General features: G+C 34.2%; 1 long non-coding RNA gene across 2 annotated transcripts in view; it reads left to right on the top strand.

Annotated features, from left to right (window-relative positions):
- LOC145694096 (uncharacterized) overlaps positions 1–13,875 on the top strand; it is a 40,036-nt gene extending 26,161 nt beyond the window's left edge. The window contains exons 1-3 of one of the 2 annotated variants that reach the window (XR_014132927.1): positions 11,712–11,813; positions 12,190–12,378; positions 13,686–13,875. This is a non-coding gene — a long non-coding RNA (uncharacterized LOC145694096). Of the gene's footprint in view, positions 1–11,711; positions 11,814–12,189; positions 12,379–13,685 lie in introns of those variants that run through there. The other variant, XR_014132928.1, reaches the window with a different exon arrangement.
- The last annotated feature ends 1,781 nt before the right edge of the window (positions 13,876–15,656 follow it).

Raw genomic sequence — 15,656 nt, 5'->3', positions numbered from 1 at the left:
ACATGAATCGAGAATACATAATCATTTCATCAATAAAGAACACAAGTATGTACATACAATGTAAAATTTCACAGCTGTCTAACTGAATGGATAGACATTGTCTACATCAGGAATCTTTCACGAAATATTGGTCTCTGTACGTTAACTAAATAAAATTATATTAATTAAATTTATAGTGTTTCCGTTATTTTAAACTTCAATATGCCTATTATTAACGTGTCTTATCCACTACATAGATATTCTGTTTTAATATCACAAGAAGTCAGACTGCCTTTGCCTGTCTCTGAAGAATATTAAAAACGTATAGAACAAAATATATATGTATTGAAGATCAGAGAAGTTTCTGAGTTGAGTTGATTTTGAGTTTAATGTCCCGTTCAGCAGCGTGGCTATATTAGACGTGGATTTACTGATTAACGTGGAATCCGAACCACATGAGCTCCCGCCGGGAATAGGGAAGTTTTTGCATAACCAGTACTTTTTAATCCTTTCCTGTTCTAAACAAAACGAAAACAATTAAGCACATTATCCATGTTTTGCTTACTTAGTGGCCATACTTAACTAGGTTATGATAACATTGTTTGAACCTATTCTCGAGAACACTCAGCGAAGGCAAGGATATACTTTAGATACACCAATGTAAACGATTAAATTTCCATTTCGTTCATTATTGTCTCAACAAGAATACCAACTATTTTAGTATTACACTGATATATCTAAGTAGTTATCAGAATTATGACAAAAAAAAAACATTGATTAGATTTTGAGTTAAAAGTCCCTTTCAGTAGCGAGATTGTGAAATTCGAACTACATGAGCTCCCACCGGGAATCGAACTCGAGTCCCTCACGGCAGATACATGTATGCTACACTGCTTGGCCACGAAGAAGTTCTGTACAAAAAGTGGAATTCATTCAATAAAACTTCTACTAATAACTTGACAGTTGCAAAACAATATTTAAAAATTTCGTAGAAAGTAATCACAATATGGCATAGATAAACCAAACAAAATTTTAGGAGTTTAATATAAGTATTCCGGGAGTTTAGTGTTGCCTACTAGACAGATTTGCCTCGATTCTCATCTCGAAAACGAGATGAGAAGTACCTTTTTTTAAATCCGAGAGGAGACGAGAAATTTCTCGAGTCTTCTGGGAAACAGTAGTTCACATAAATCCCAACACTGTTTTTGTGTTACAATATTAATATTTCTCTCTAAAGTTTCTAGGTTATAATCTGTGTTTTTAATTCTCAACTGACGATCGTTACACTGATTTTCTTGCCAGCCTTCTCAGGGACAATCCTCAGGACTTCCTCAAATTGAGAATTAAAAACACGATGGATAACCTGAAAATCTTAGAGAGAAATGTTGAATGTTATAGCACTACAGCACATCATACTAAGTTATGTAGAGATATTACTATACTTGTCTAGTGCCAAATAGGCAAATGAATCCTTCTGAGTGAAATCATATAAAGTTTTAACCTGTTTACTCCGGTAATAATGCTGACTCAGTGCATTCTGGTTTGGCTGGTCAAACGGATTTCCTTCAGAGCAGTAGTTCTTTCAGAAAAAAATGTTTCGGGGGGCACACTTGGTATCCCGGGGGGCACTGCTGACGCTATTCTGTTTATTATTATATTATAGACGTATTGTTTTGATCTCCTCCGGGGGGCACTCTCAGAGCTAAGGGGGTAGTACCCCCAAAAAACATATCTGGAGGAAACACTGCTTCAGAGTTCGATATTTTAATTGCAGTGAAGAGCTTAGTTTGGAACGAGTAGTTTCGAAACCATCCATCACTGATTCATATATTTAAACCGTTAAATGCCAGAATGGTTAATTTGTACTTTAGTACAAATTGAAAAAATATATTTCCTCTTTCCCGACGTGTTTATTACGTGGAAAGATTTAACATCAGAAGGAACATTCCTATATACCGTAGATACGACATACGACAATATGAATATTGCATTTGCTTTATAGTGATTAAATTAAGTAACGCTACATTCACATAATATATTTTTTAAAAAAATTATCCCCAATAGTTCCCACTAGATCAGTGTATTAGAATCTCAGATAATTATATCAGGCAATAAATAGCCTATTCTGAATAAATAAGCCATTTATTCGTGATAGATGATTTATATGTAATTTTATAGATTTCAAAATTGAGTAATTAGCTAGATGATATTTATATGAAGAAACATATCTTATATAGGAAGGATGATATTTATAAAAGGAAGAAAGAATAATGTTTCCCTGACTTCATTAATTGAATGGCAATACAAATTCTAGTTTTGCATTCCATCCTTATGTGTACTGTAGACTTAAAGTGACAGATAATTAATTAAAGTAAATAATAATGAAAGAACTGGCGAGATGAGAATAGCAAACGGGTTGAACCACAAGAAAACCTACGGACATGACGTTGTCCATTATAAAGTCATAGACCTAGGATTCAACCAAGGACCTATGGCAACAGAATTGAGCTCTTCATTAACTTCCTTATAAATATGTTTCCTTTCTTACGAAAATAATTTAATTAAACTAATTACGATACAATAAAATTACTTCCTCATCAATGGAGATTCCTAACCTACGTATAAAGTGATAAGAACTTTCTGTACCTAGCACATTGAGTGCAGTGGCGTATCTTGAAGCTTCAGCGCCTTCTCGCAACCTTAGTTATGCGCCTCTACTTTTTATTTTGCTCCGATCTTCTATAAATTTTGCGCCCCTTGAGTTCGTGGAGGTTGCAGGAGTTACTATTTACGCCTATGGTTGAGTGCACAAAGGAATCAAGCGTACTTTTTGGTCTTCTAGCATATATTTCATCTTTAAAATGTCTATCTAAAGTTTCATTCAGAGTTTAGAACATTCATGTTCAGAACATTCATGTCTCAATATCGTAAATAACCCATATAATCGAGCGAAGTAGCTAAAGTAGTAGAACGTTGGCTCAGGGGCGGATCCAGGGGGGGGGGGCGATCGGGCGATTGCCCCCCCTCAGAAGAAGAAACTTTCTTACTTTATATATATAAATAAAATCTATCCCAGAGTTTGGAACCCTTAAAAGTTGCAGTATGACAACCCATCGCCCCCCCCAGAAGTCGGTCCTGGATCCGCCCCTGCGTTGGCTTCGCTTTCGGGAGGTCACGGGTTCGATTCCCGCTGCCGACCATCCTGACTGGGGTTTTTCAGGGTTTTCTTCAGTCCTACCAGGCAAATGCCGGGATGGTACCTACTAAACAGGCTCTGGCCGATATCTTCCCAAATCCTTTCCATTGTTATTGTTGTTGTTAGATATCCAATATAAAATGGCCTCTGAGCTGTCTCTGGTAATTATTAAATAAATAAATAAATTAAATAGTTAGGTATAATGGGAAAAAACTGTGTAAACAACCTAATTCCTATCACGAACCCCATTTTATCACATCCTTTTGCCAGTGACCTCCTTACAATTTATGATTTCTAATAAGCCTGTGTGAGATTTTTAGTATACCTATTGCGGAAATCTCACAATATCCATCTACTTCTATAATGGTAGAATCCATTTTTTGTATACAGTGGATACAGTAACTTCCCCAAAAGCGAATGGATTAAAACTAAATCTGGTCAGTTTATTCATATTACAAATATCGAATCCGATCTATCATACTGTTTCAAAATCGAGGACGTTTGGAAACCTTAAAACTTCGTAACTACCTTAATTTTGGGTCATATCATGAAAGGTGAAGTAATTTCTAATTTTGGTAAAAAGAACTTGGGAATTTGTTAGAAAAGTTATTGAGTATTTTACGACTTAATAGTGTGTGTCACAGAGATTGAGCTGGACATTGCTACACTAGTGAAATCACACCATACTCAGGTATCTCATTAGTTTTCAATTTTAATTGTACGTATTTGAATATGCAGGTCTTGATGAATTTGTATTTTTCTGGTATTGCAATATGCAATTTTCTTTAGTTTCATATCGTACCTCTTTCATTTAAATTGATTTTTAAATAACTCTGAACCTGCACTAAAAGTAGTAGGCATATATTTTGTTGTTCTTAACAATATGTATAAAAATATGTGCCTATCAGAACTAAATTCAAAATAATATTTAAATATATTTACTGGTATTAAATTCTAATTACTTTTATCTCTCCTTCTTATCTTCGCGAACCCCAATTCTTTCAAAACTGTGGTAATGTGACTCGGTTCCCTTGTGTTCTGTATATCGCACATTTTAAATAGGCTACAAATTATTTAGAAATATATCCTGAACACACTTTTGTTTCGAATCTCATTTTAACATTGATTAATTATCCAATTAGAGTTTAACATCTGTTCCCAACATTGAGAATCTATAGCTAAAAGTGGGAACGAACCACTGATATTTGGATTTTCTTCTAACCATTGAGCTTTCACCGGTGAACAACACCAGGACCACGCACACCCATGATAGCCACAAGGGTCCACATTTTTAAAATATAATAAAAAGCATGATTACAATATTATTTATTTATTTATCTATTTTATTTTTGCTAATTTTAGAAGTCGATTAGAAAGTTATTTGCATTAAGAGGTATCCAATTTCGATCTTTAAAAAGAAGGCAGTGATATTGGTGTTGATAATCGATACTCTGTCAAAAGATCATCCAATTTAACAACTGATATTTGACCAGCTATAACTCTTCTTAAGTTGTAGCATCACCTCAGAAAATGTATTTGAAAATGATTGCCAGATTTTAAAATGGTTTCAAAAATTATTTTTAGTTTATAACGTTTTTAAAAGATAAGAAAGAAATTTTCATTAGAGGAACAGAAATTTTTTTCCAAAACTATAAAAAAAAAAACAGACTTTAGAATTCATTCATTTGCGCTGAAGCAAATAAGCTCTCAGGGGAAGCTAACCATGTAACAGGAAGACTGGGAATGATCCTTTGCACAACATAGAGAAGAATTGCAAAAGAGGATTTCATGAAATAGTGATTAACGAAATTTGTAACCTGTTATAATAAATTTAAGACTCGGCTAACACAGCAACTAAATACAAATTTTCATAGACGTTGGTGATAGGAGCTTGAAATTGACAATGTGCTAACAGTTCTAATGGAATAAATTAGAAGGCAATTATTTTTGTAGATATGTATATTTGTAGTATGAACATTGAATATTCTAAATATTATTGGAATAATATTTTTGGTATTTGGAATAATGCTCTCAATTCATTTGCTATAACTCTTGGTGATGAAAGAACGAGAAAGGAAAGGGTAGCCCGAAATCAGGCAATGTTATGCTAAATATCGCGTATCATCAGTTACTGCCTAGTAGCTTCTGATCTAAAATAAAATGTAATTCACTTCCGGTACGTCACTTTAGAATCTAAGTAATCTCCAAGTATAGTCGTACTATATATGTCTATTTATTTGCTTCCTACCTCTTCCAGTGACAAGGGAAAGAAATCAAATACTTTACAAATGAGTGGCGTGTTAGCAATGGCCAGTGGCGTATTTACGATTTTGTTTCGGGGAGGGCTTTGCTAACTTTCGGGGGGGGGCAGGGGTTTTTGCCTGAAAATGTGAAAATTCTGCAAGATATTTCATATACTTTACTATGGTAAGTAAGATTTCGGGGGGGCTTAAGTCCGGAAGCCCCCCTAAATACGCCACTGGCAATGGCCATTTCATTAAACCTTCAGAAAAGAAAGATTTGGTAGATTATAAACAAACGAGAACGAAACAACTACTACTTGTTACTGATTTAAAACAATATTTGATATTTAATATGCACACTAAAACAAAATGCTCAGAACAATATCCTTGTACTATTTATTTTGCATTTAATATTGCCGTATTTTACATAATGCAAGCAACGAAGAACATTAAAAAACATTCTTTTCTTACCGCCACAGGATCTAATAAATTATAGGCATACACGTGTTAATGTCAACAACTGAAAATTAAACAGGAAATAAATACCTACAAAAAGGTTACCAACATTTACAGCGCCCATGAATACATCCAAAACTGTGTGTGTCTTTCCGCTACGAACCACATTATTAAATGATAAATTACTCATCATCACATATTAAGGAAAGTGCGTCATGTTGCTTGGAAAGAAAACATAGGATATACTGTAGAAGTTTGGAAGGTGTAAAGAAGGACAAGTCATAAGCGGAAGGCCATCTTACAACTATTTGCTCTAATTCTATCATATTAAAGATTTCACAAACAAGCTACATGATATGCACGTTTAATCTAATACGATAAAGACATTTTTTCCTTATTTATAGAAAAATATATCTAAAAAATAGTCCAGCTCGTTAGCTAGTCATGAAGGGCTCGGAATAGTAAAAGTGTATGAATTCCTTTATACAATCAAGGTATGATGTGCAACGTTATTCATATCTTAAATTTTGTGAAAAATTTATGTTTTAACTCTTCCGAACCTGAAGCATTTAAATTTCATTTTCTCAGTTCATCAATATCAGCAATTAAGAACTGTACTTAATGGATTTTTAACAACGCGGTTTCGTTTAACTGGAAACTTAATAATACAATATTATTAATTAATTAATTAATTAATTAATAATCACTGCATTTAGAAAGCTAAATGCTTTATTTCATGACCTTGATATTTCAAAGTTTGCTAATAACTTGTATATACTGAACATCTTTACTTAGGCAAAGTTCCCATCCATTTCACTAAGCGGCAATGCACAATAAGATAATTTGGAATGTACGACCGCTTAATAGATGTAAAATCGTATCTAATGGACTAATACTAGTTTTTCTAAGATATTCATGTAATGAACAAAGTATGAGGCTCGACAAATAGGACATTATAACCAAGGGCGCCGATTTCTCTGTAAATGCCTTCAATGTCTTGACAGGTTTCTATTATCCTTTCCACAACTTCTTATTAATTCGTTTCGTTGATTAACGTCCCCCTATCAGCACAAAAGGTGATATGGGACAGAAGGTAGTTGTAGACAATACGAGAAGATAGGACCGATGCAGGTATTAAAAGATGTTCTTCAGTACCTTAAAAAAACAACTCCTTATTATAAATGTATAGCAGTAAGAATCGATTTCTTAAAATAGGGAGGCATATTTAGTACTTGTCATTGTTCCCCTATTATAGTCATTACATCAACTATAAATTTCATAGGTCTATTCATTTTTCATTTTTAAATAGGTTTCAGAATGCTGTATATGTTATAGCATTTTGCATATTATATTCTTCCAACATGAAAAAGAGAGAGAAAGAGAAATAGAAATGAATAGTGTAGTCGAAACCTTCAATTTCAACACTGGAACATATACATAAACAGTAGTGGTGCTCTAGCCTCAAGTGAAAGATAGGCAATTGCCCTCCTCTGTATTCTATGACTAGTTTCCCTTGATTTATAAATTTGGTTTACCAAGACGCCTTTATTAATTTATCCTATACTTCGTATGTGTGTGTGTGCCCTGTCTGTACGGAAAATAAAAAAAAATCTCAAGAACTATTTGATGGATCATCATCAATATTGCCCAGGATGCAGAGGATCAAAAGCTATTAATCAAATTCATTGATGGAGCTGATATTCAAACCTGTTGTGGTACAAATCATTTCCGGTTTTCACGTTTATCACTATGGGGTCAATCCATGCAAAGTGGTCGGCAAAAAAGCACAATTGCCGCTCGTCCTTTTCAAAAACTCTAACTTTTTCATATCCTATATCAGGGTATTTCAAAACAACAAATAATTATTTTTTTTACAACATCCCATGGCGACGCAACGGCTGCCGCCATTTTGCGTTTTTACGATTTTAGGCGTTTACGTTGTTTTGAATATCTCAGCATGTATTTGTCCTACTAAACTTAAAATTGCTGGACGTCTCCAACTCGTGTGGAGCTAGAACTTTGATATCTTAACATTTTTGCCTAAAACCACTTGAAGGGCATGAAATCAGTGTCTACAGTAGTAACATTTTTGGGCATTGAAAACATGTTTTGGGAAGAGGAAAAACTGACGTAGAGGTCTGAATTTGTGTGTGCATGTAGTCCGGGATCATAAGTTAATACACAAAAATTTACAGATCTGTAGCTCCTCCCAAAGGTCTGAAAAAATCGTAAAGTTGGGGAATTATGCCAATTTAGCATATTTGACTGTCCAATATCTCCAATGGATCTGGATAAAAAATCTGAAATTTTGGGAATAGTTAGTCCTTTAGTATAGGGCCTACTATAACACACAACAAAGCGCGTTTTGTGTTTTTGAGCAGAAGGGGTCAAAGTATTAAGTAAAGACGTGATACTCTAGGGGGTGTTTTCTTCATAAAATCTACTGGAAATTTGCTGTTGCGAAGTAAAATAAAGTAGGGTGAATGGTTAGTCCAGTCAAGGCTCTCAAGCTCGTTTCTTTCCTCTAGTTGTAACACTGTCGTACCACAACCACAGCAGCATTGGTGAAGAAAGCCGCTATCAGCAGAAGGCGAGGAAAGTCAGAATGCACCCTTGACAAAAAAAAAAAAAAAAAAAAAAAAAGTAAGTAAGTACTCCTTGATCTTGCTGCTTGTTATATGAATGATATTCAATCATGTTTACTCTTATTTTAACTGTCAACTCATACAGAAGACTGTTGTCCTTTCGTTTGATATACATTCTATAATCAGTGTTTACAGCGAGTAAGTGTTCACTGACTTGGTACCCCTTTCTGCTCAAAAACACAAAACGTACTTTGTTGTGTGTTATGGTATACTAAAGGACTAACTATTCCTAAAAATTCAGATTATTTGATCCAAGACCATTGGAGATATTACACAGTGAAACATGCTAAATTGACATAACTCCCCAAGTTTACGATTTTTTTCAGGCCTTTGGGAGGAGCTACAGGTCTGTAATTTTTTTGTCTATTAACTTATGGCCCCGAACAACACGCACACACAAATTCAGACCTCTATGTCAGTTGTTTCCTCTTCCCACACATGTTTCCAATGTACAAAAAGGTTGCTACTGTAGACACTGATTTCATCCCCTTCAAGTTGTTTTACGCAGAAATGTTAAGAGATCAAAGTTTTAGCTCTGCACGAGTTGGAAACGTCCAGCAATTTTCAATTTGGTAGGACAAATGCATGCTGACATATTCAAAACAACTTAAACGCCTAAAATCGAAAAAAAAAACGCAAAATGGTGGCAGCCGCTGTGTCGCCATGGGATGTAGTAAAAAATAATTAACTGTGGTTTTGAAGTACCATGATATACGGTACGGTAAACATTCATTAAAAAATTAGATTTTTTGGAGACGGTCGAGCGAAACATGCTTGATCACTTAGAATGGGTTGACTGTATGGAGAAAAAACAGTAATACTTAGCAAGAAGGTGTTTCCTGCAATCGATTAAGCATCTCAAGAATACATTTCATCTCCATCCTTAACATTCTACTAAAATCAGGAAGTGCTAAAAATCCACTACACATTCTGGTTTCAATGTCGATCTACAAAGAGCAAAAACAATAACAAATACTGACACCCGTTTCTTTCTTTCTAGGAATCAATTCAGCGTTCTAAGAATATGTACAATATTCTCTGGGTCTATTCAAACCGGAAGTGGTTTTCTTTAATGAATTACGTATTCCAAGTATATATTTCATCTCAACTCCATTCTTTCTGCTAAAAGCAAAAGTGGTACAAACCTACTACAACTCTGGTTTCAATATTAGTTGAGGAAATATCAAACTATATAAGCCAATGTGCTTTACGTGGTGTACTGCTACTTGTTCAAACCTAGGGGTTTTAACCAAACACGTAATTTGTAGAATTGAATATATATTGACAACGAAAATGCATCACAAAGGATAGAACGTAGAAATTTTCCATATAACACACTATGTCTATGGAGTCGTCAGTCAGACAACGTCCCATATCTCCCATATTTGTCGCATAGTTGCTCAGTGGCATAGCGCTTATCTCCAATGTGTGGGGTCCTTTGTTCAATTCCCAGTCAAGAATGTTCGTGGTGCATAACGTCGTGTCGTTAGGTTTTATCGGAGTACTCGGGTTTCCTCCCACAATCTAATTTTACCAATTCTTCCACAACCATTCACGTGCATTCATAATCCATTCTCCCTTAGCCTAAAAGCATAATCGTGGGGCGGTAAACTGAAATATTTAATTTAATATAATTTTTTCCGTATCTGTCCGGCAACATATATATGCTACAAGGATAATGGAAGTAATACGAGATTTCCCTTGGGTTTCAACACCATGTGCCTGTCACAGGACATTTTATGGTTTCAAATGTCATGCAGAGACGGATCTACAACAAAAGCTCGGGAAGGGAAGAGCTCGGGAAGAACCCTGACTATGCTGGTATATCATGACTTTACTCTAAATTTCTTTCAAAAGTTCCTCCGGCCCCAGGCTAGATTCGCCTCTATTATACACCAAATATACAGAAACTGTCCCATACGTATCCTACAGGAAGTACCTTTTTCAGGATGTATACAACACAACCGCTGAAAAAGTGAGATGTCACACGGGGACTCCAACATCTCGAGACTAATGTGGATTGTCGACAACCCCACTCCATCACTTTCCGAACTCTAACACAATTCCCACCCACCCACCCCAAAAAATTCGTTCTCGTGTGCAAATTATTGTCAAAAGCCTATACTGTCACTGAAACTCATTAAAATTCATGAAAATTACATAGTTTCATGCAAGTAATATTTAATTCGTTATTTCATACTACACCATTAAACCATATAAAAATTAGACGTTGATGTAATAGTATAAAACGATTTAACAAATGGTTTTACTTTGTCATTAGCAAGACGATACTAATAGTTCTGTAGGCTCTCAATAACAATGTCTATAGCTAAATTTCTGTAATTTTCAGAAATGGGACATGAAAAATAAAAAATAAAAGTAGTCCCAGAAAACTTGCCGTTCTCCAAAAGTTATCTCCCTTAGCTAGGTCCATGTTGATTTATGCATGAGTACGGCCTCGGTCATTAATCATAGATATATTCTGGGTAAACAATAGAAAAGTTAACTTACAAAATAATAATTTTTGATATTATTCACTTTACCGACAGTTCAAAAAACAAACTTTACATGCTGACAATAATCGTCTCCAGAGCTATTAAAAGATATCTTTTTCACATTTACGAAATTTTAGCCGTGGAATCAAACTTTGTTCTTATCACAAAGGGTTGACATTTAGAAGGAAGAGAGAAAGAAAACGCGCAAACATCTGCACTTGTCTCCTTGACAAACTGAAGTTTGGTGCATGCGATCTTCTTGTTCATTTTTAGAGAAATATCTGATAGGCTGGTTAGACACCAATCTCGGTAGAGGTTTATCGGTATCAAACCACCATAATGCATTAAAATCTCGCCGGAAGTTGAACAGAGCACCACATGTAACAAACAAAAAGCGCACATGCGGTAGACACTACATCAGCAACGCACGTCATAACTTTGATATGTAATTAGAAGCTTAATGTTATAAACAAAAATAAGTTTCTACCAGCAAATATACTTTCCTCATCTATTTGTGATAGTAAATACGGTATTAACTGAAGGTCAACAAGCAGAATCTCCAGGAAGACAGGGCAAAGACCGCAAGACAAAAAGATCTTCGTCAGTGTCTGACCTACAACTTCCTAGAAAGGAATACCAAAGAATAACATAAAGCTAATAATGTGTGTTACTTTTAAAACTGGATTAAGTACAAGGACGAGTTTTGGATATAAAAACAGTTTGTTAGGCCTGAGTTGTATACATTGTTACTCTTGCTGAGGAACACACACACATCCTACTAATCAACATGAAATTCTTGGTAAGATATATTTTCTATGAACAGGACTGGTTTTCCAAATTCATGTGTTTATTTATTAAACCATCGTCACTAGAAATGCGGCATACTCACTGCAACTCATAGAAGTAGTCAACATATATATATTCCTCTCCTAAAAAATACAGTTAATTTCTTCGTTATACTTTCTTAGAAAAAGTGGAAAATCTTAACACAAAATATTTACTTTTCATTAGAAAATGCTAAAAACAATTTCGAATATTGCAGTTAAAGATATAGTTATTAATGATTCACATGAGCATAAATAAGTAGTTTATTATGCATCCTACAATACTTTTTTTTTCTTACTTGCGCGAATTGTAACGAGGAAACTTATTCTTAACATATATTCTATTTCCAGGCCCTTGTACTTTTCGCCTTGTTGGCTGTTGCCTTCGCCCAAGAGACTGCTAGAGACAAGAGAGGAGTCTTGGGAGCCTATGGTATTGGCTATGGATACCCAGCTGTTGGATACGGATACAGTGGACTTGGATACGGATATGGGCTTGGATATGGTCTTGGCTACGGATATGGATATTACGGTTAAAAGGTATTAAACTTAATATATTCATGCAATTCCTACTATGAATTCCTTAGTTGGTCGAACTTAAAAGTAATATTGATTATTGTTGCATGAGAGTCTAGAGTCGAGACAAGAACTACTTTTTCAAATTTGAGACGAGGCATTTTACGAGCTTCGTAGGCAACACCAGTTCACCCAAGACAGATCTGAAACCTATGTTAATATTATATGATTCATAGTTTAAAATCTGAATTTCATAAAGTGATTGCACAAATTCGATTAGGAAAACGTATCGTTTACAGACAAACAAATCATTACACAATAAATTGTTATATTACACCTTCATTAGACCTCTCGTTAGCGGACAGATTCGGAAGATTTGTAGACGATTTTTTTTTAAAAAAAAGGTACGAATTTTGTACGTAAATTTACATAAAGAATTGAAAAAATTCAAAACGAGACGAGAATATAGACTATTATTTCTTGTCTCGTCTCGTCTAGTTTCCTGAACAACACTAACAATATATCTAAATTGTATCTGTATTTGTGTAGGTGCTGTGCTGTGTAGAGAAATCGCTAACGTTCTCGCCTTTGGTGCGAGTGGTTTCGGGTTCGAAACTCGGTGCGAACACTTGGTCGAAAAAGTGCAAAAGCTTTCTCAAGCCAGCCATTCTGAATGAGGTTTTGCTGGGTTTTCTTCATTCACACTTGAAAAATGTCGGGATGATATATAACATAATTGTGCCAGACCGTTTTGTTCCCCATTTCTTGCTTTCTCTCCAATGCTCCGAATGTGATCGCCAAGGGACGTCGCCTCTTACATGTGATGGCCTAACGTGGCAATAGATGCGAAAATCCTAGAAATCTAATTCCTAAACTTATTCGACTTACATTGTATTCATAAATAGAATTATATTCATAATCTATCCAGTGAAATATTTCGTACCGTAATGGTATAATGGGAAAAATGATTATAGATAAATAAAAGAGTAAAGGCTTATTATTTATGGTCAGAAACTAGTTTTTTAACCTATTCAAAGATATTTTTTGTAATACGTAAGAAATGAATAAACATATATTATCACAGCACTTTTTAGGTAACTAATGACCTAGTTAATTGTAATTATATTCGTTCATTCGTACAAAGAAATTGACTATAAATGTTCGTATGAGACAAGTATACACTTCTGTTACGAACCAAAAACTTCAATAGTATCCTATGTATGTTGTACACAAGATGCATGCAGTACTTTTAACGAATTAGCAATGCTTATAAATATTTGAATTCTCTTAATAATGAATACGTATACTGATAAGTATGTTTTCTTTTGCAGGTACCTTTAAACAGGACAACAAACACGTTTGACACCAGATTATCATTGCATCAATGAACAGCAGACATATCGTGGAAATTTAAAGCCAAATCTACTGAAAAACAAAGAGTATATGATTCTTTGTACTCAGAATTGTATTTTGTTCTAAATTATGAACGTGTTTCAACTTAATAAATATTTATAAAACGTATTTTTTCAACGTAATTTTCTTCAACCAAAAACTGATAAGTAACGAACTACGAGTAACCACGTATTACAATGTTCATAATATCCATGTTCAGAAACGATTAAATTACTATATGCAATTGTACACATTTGAACATATCTGTTTGAACCTGTTAACTTGTATTGATCTGACAAATATGCTGATTCAATGCATTCTGGCTTTCCCGAAATCAAACGGTTTCCTTTCCGAAGATGTATCTTTTCATTCCAGTGAAGAATTTACTTTGGAACGAGTAGATTCGAAACCATCCATCACTAATTCAAATATTTAAAACATAAAAAGCCAAAATGATCCATTTTTACTCTAGCGCAGATTTTTCTCCTTCCCCACGTGTGTAAAGAATAGGAACATTCCTATGTATCGTAGATACGACGTATGACAATATGAATTTTGCATATGCTTTTTAGAGACTAATATCACCCTTGAATACCTCTGTTTAATTAAATTTAGAGACGCTACACTCGGGTTTCAAATTGATTCACTTACTTAAACAATAGACCTATTATTTTAAGTTATTCTCATTACTTTTCACTAGATTAATGTATTAGTATCGCAGACAATTACATCACGCACTAAATAATCAATTTTGAATGAAAAGGCTATTTATTCGTGATAGGTGATTTCTAGGTAATTCATAGATTTCAAAATTGAGGAATTAGCCAGATGAATAGTTATAAGAAGGAATATATCTTTTGTAGGAAGGACGTTATTTACAGAAGAAAAAAAGAATAATGTTTTTCTGTTTCCATTAATTTGTAGCGAAAGGAAAGGAAAAGAAATTCCTAGTTTTGCATTCCATCCTTATGTGCCCCATAGTTAAAAAGTCACAGGTGGTTAATGAAAGTATATAATTATGAAAGAACCTGCAAAATGAACAAAATGGAAGCAACCAGGTTGAATCACAAGAAAACCTACAGACATCACATTGTTCATTATAGATTCACAGAACTGGGATGGAACTAACGATCTAATGCAACAGAAGTGAGCTCTTTATTTATTTTCTTATAAATGATTAACTTAATTGCTCGTAAGAAAGGAAACGTAAAAATAATTTTGATAAGATAAAATTACTTCCTCATCAATAGAAATTACTAGCCTACGTATAAAGTGATACATACTTTCTTTACATGGCGCGTTGAGTCTAAGAAGGAATCAAGTCACCTTTTTGGTCATTTACGACAAATTTCATCCTTAAAATATCTATCTAAAGTCACGATGTTGTAAATAACTCGTATAATGTAAAAAAAATTGTGTAAACTTTTCCATGTAGTGTTCAATCTGGTAATTAAGTCTCTCTCACAACGTTGGTAATGTTACTCAATTCTCTTGGGTTCTAAATGCCACACACTTGAATTATTATTTACAAATATACTGTGAACCAACTTGTTTATTATTATTATTATTATTATTATTATTATTATTATTATTATTATTATTATTTCAAATCTCCTTTTAACACTGATTGATTGTCCAACTTAAGTTTAATCTTCGTTCTCAACATTAAGAACCTATAGTTAAAAGGGGGAAACGAACCACTGGTATTTGGGTTTTATCCGAAACATTAGGCTTTCTCCGGTGAATGATACCGGACCACGCACACGTGATAGCCACAGGGGTCCGCATTTTAAAAATATAATAAAAAGCATGATTACAGTACTCCTTATTTGTTTATTTTATTGCTAATTTTAGAAACCGATTTGAAAGTTATCTGCACTAAAATATATCCAGTAGAATTTGTACTGACA

This window comes from Thermobia domestica, chromosome 9 (genome assembly GCF_964235325.1).
Source record: "Thermobia domestica chromosome 9, izTheDome1.hap1.1, whole genome shotgun sequence".
Taxonomy (NCBI): Eukaryota; Metazoa; Arthropoda; class Insecta; order Zygentoma; family Lepismatidae; genus Thermobia; species Thermobia domestica.
This window is presented reverse-complemented; position numbering and strand designations above follow the sequence as displayed.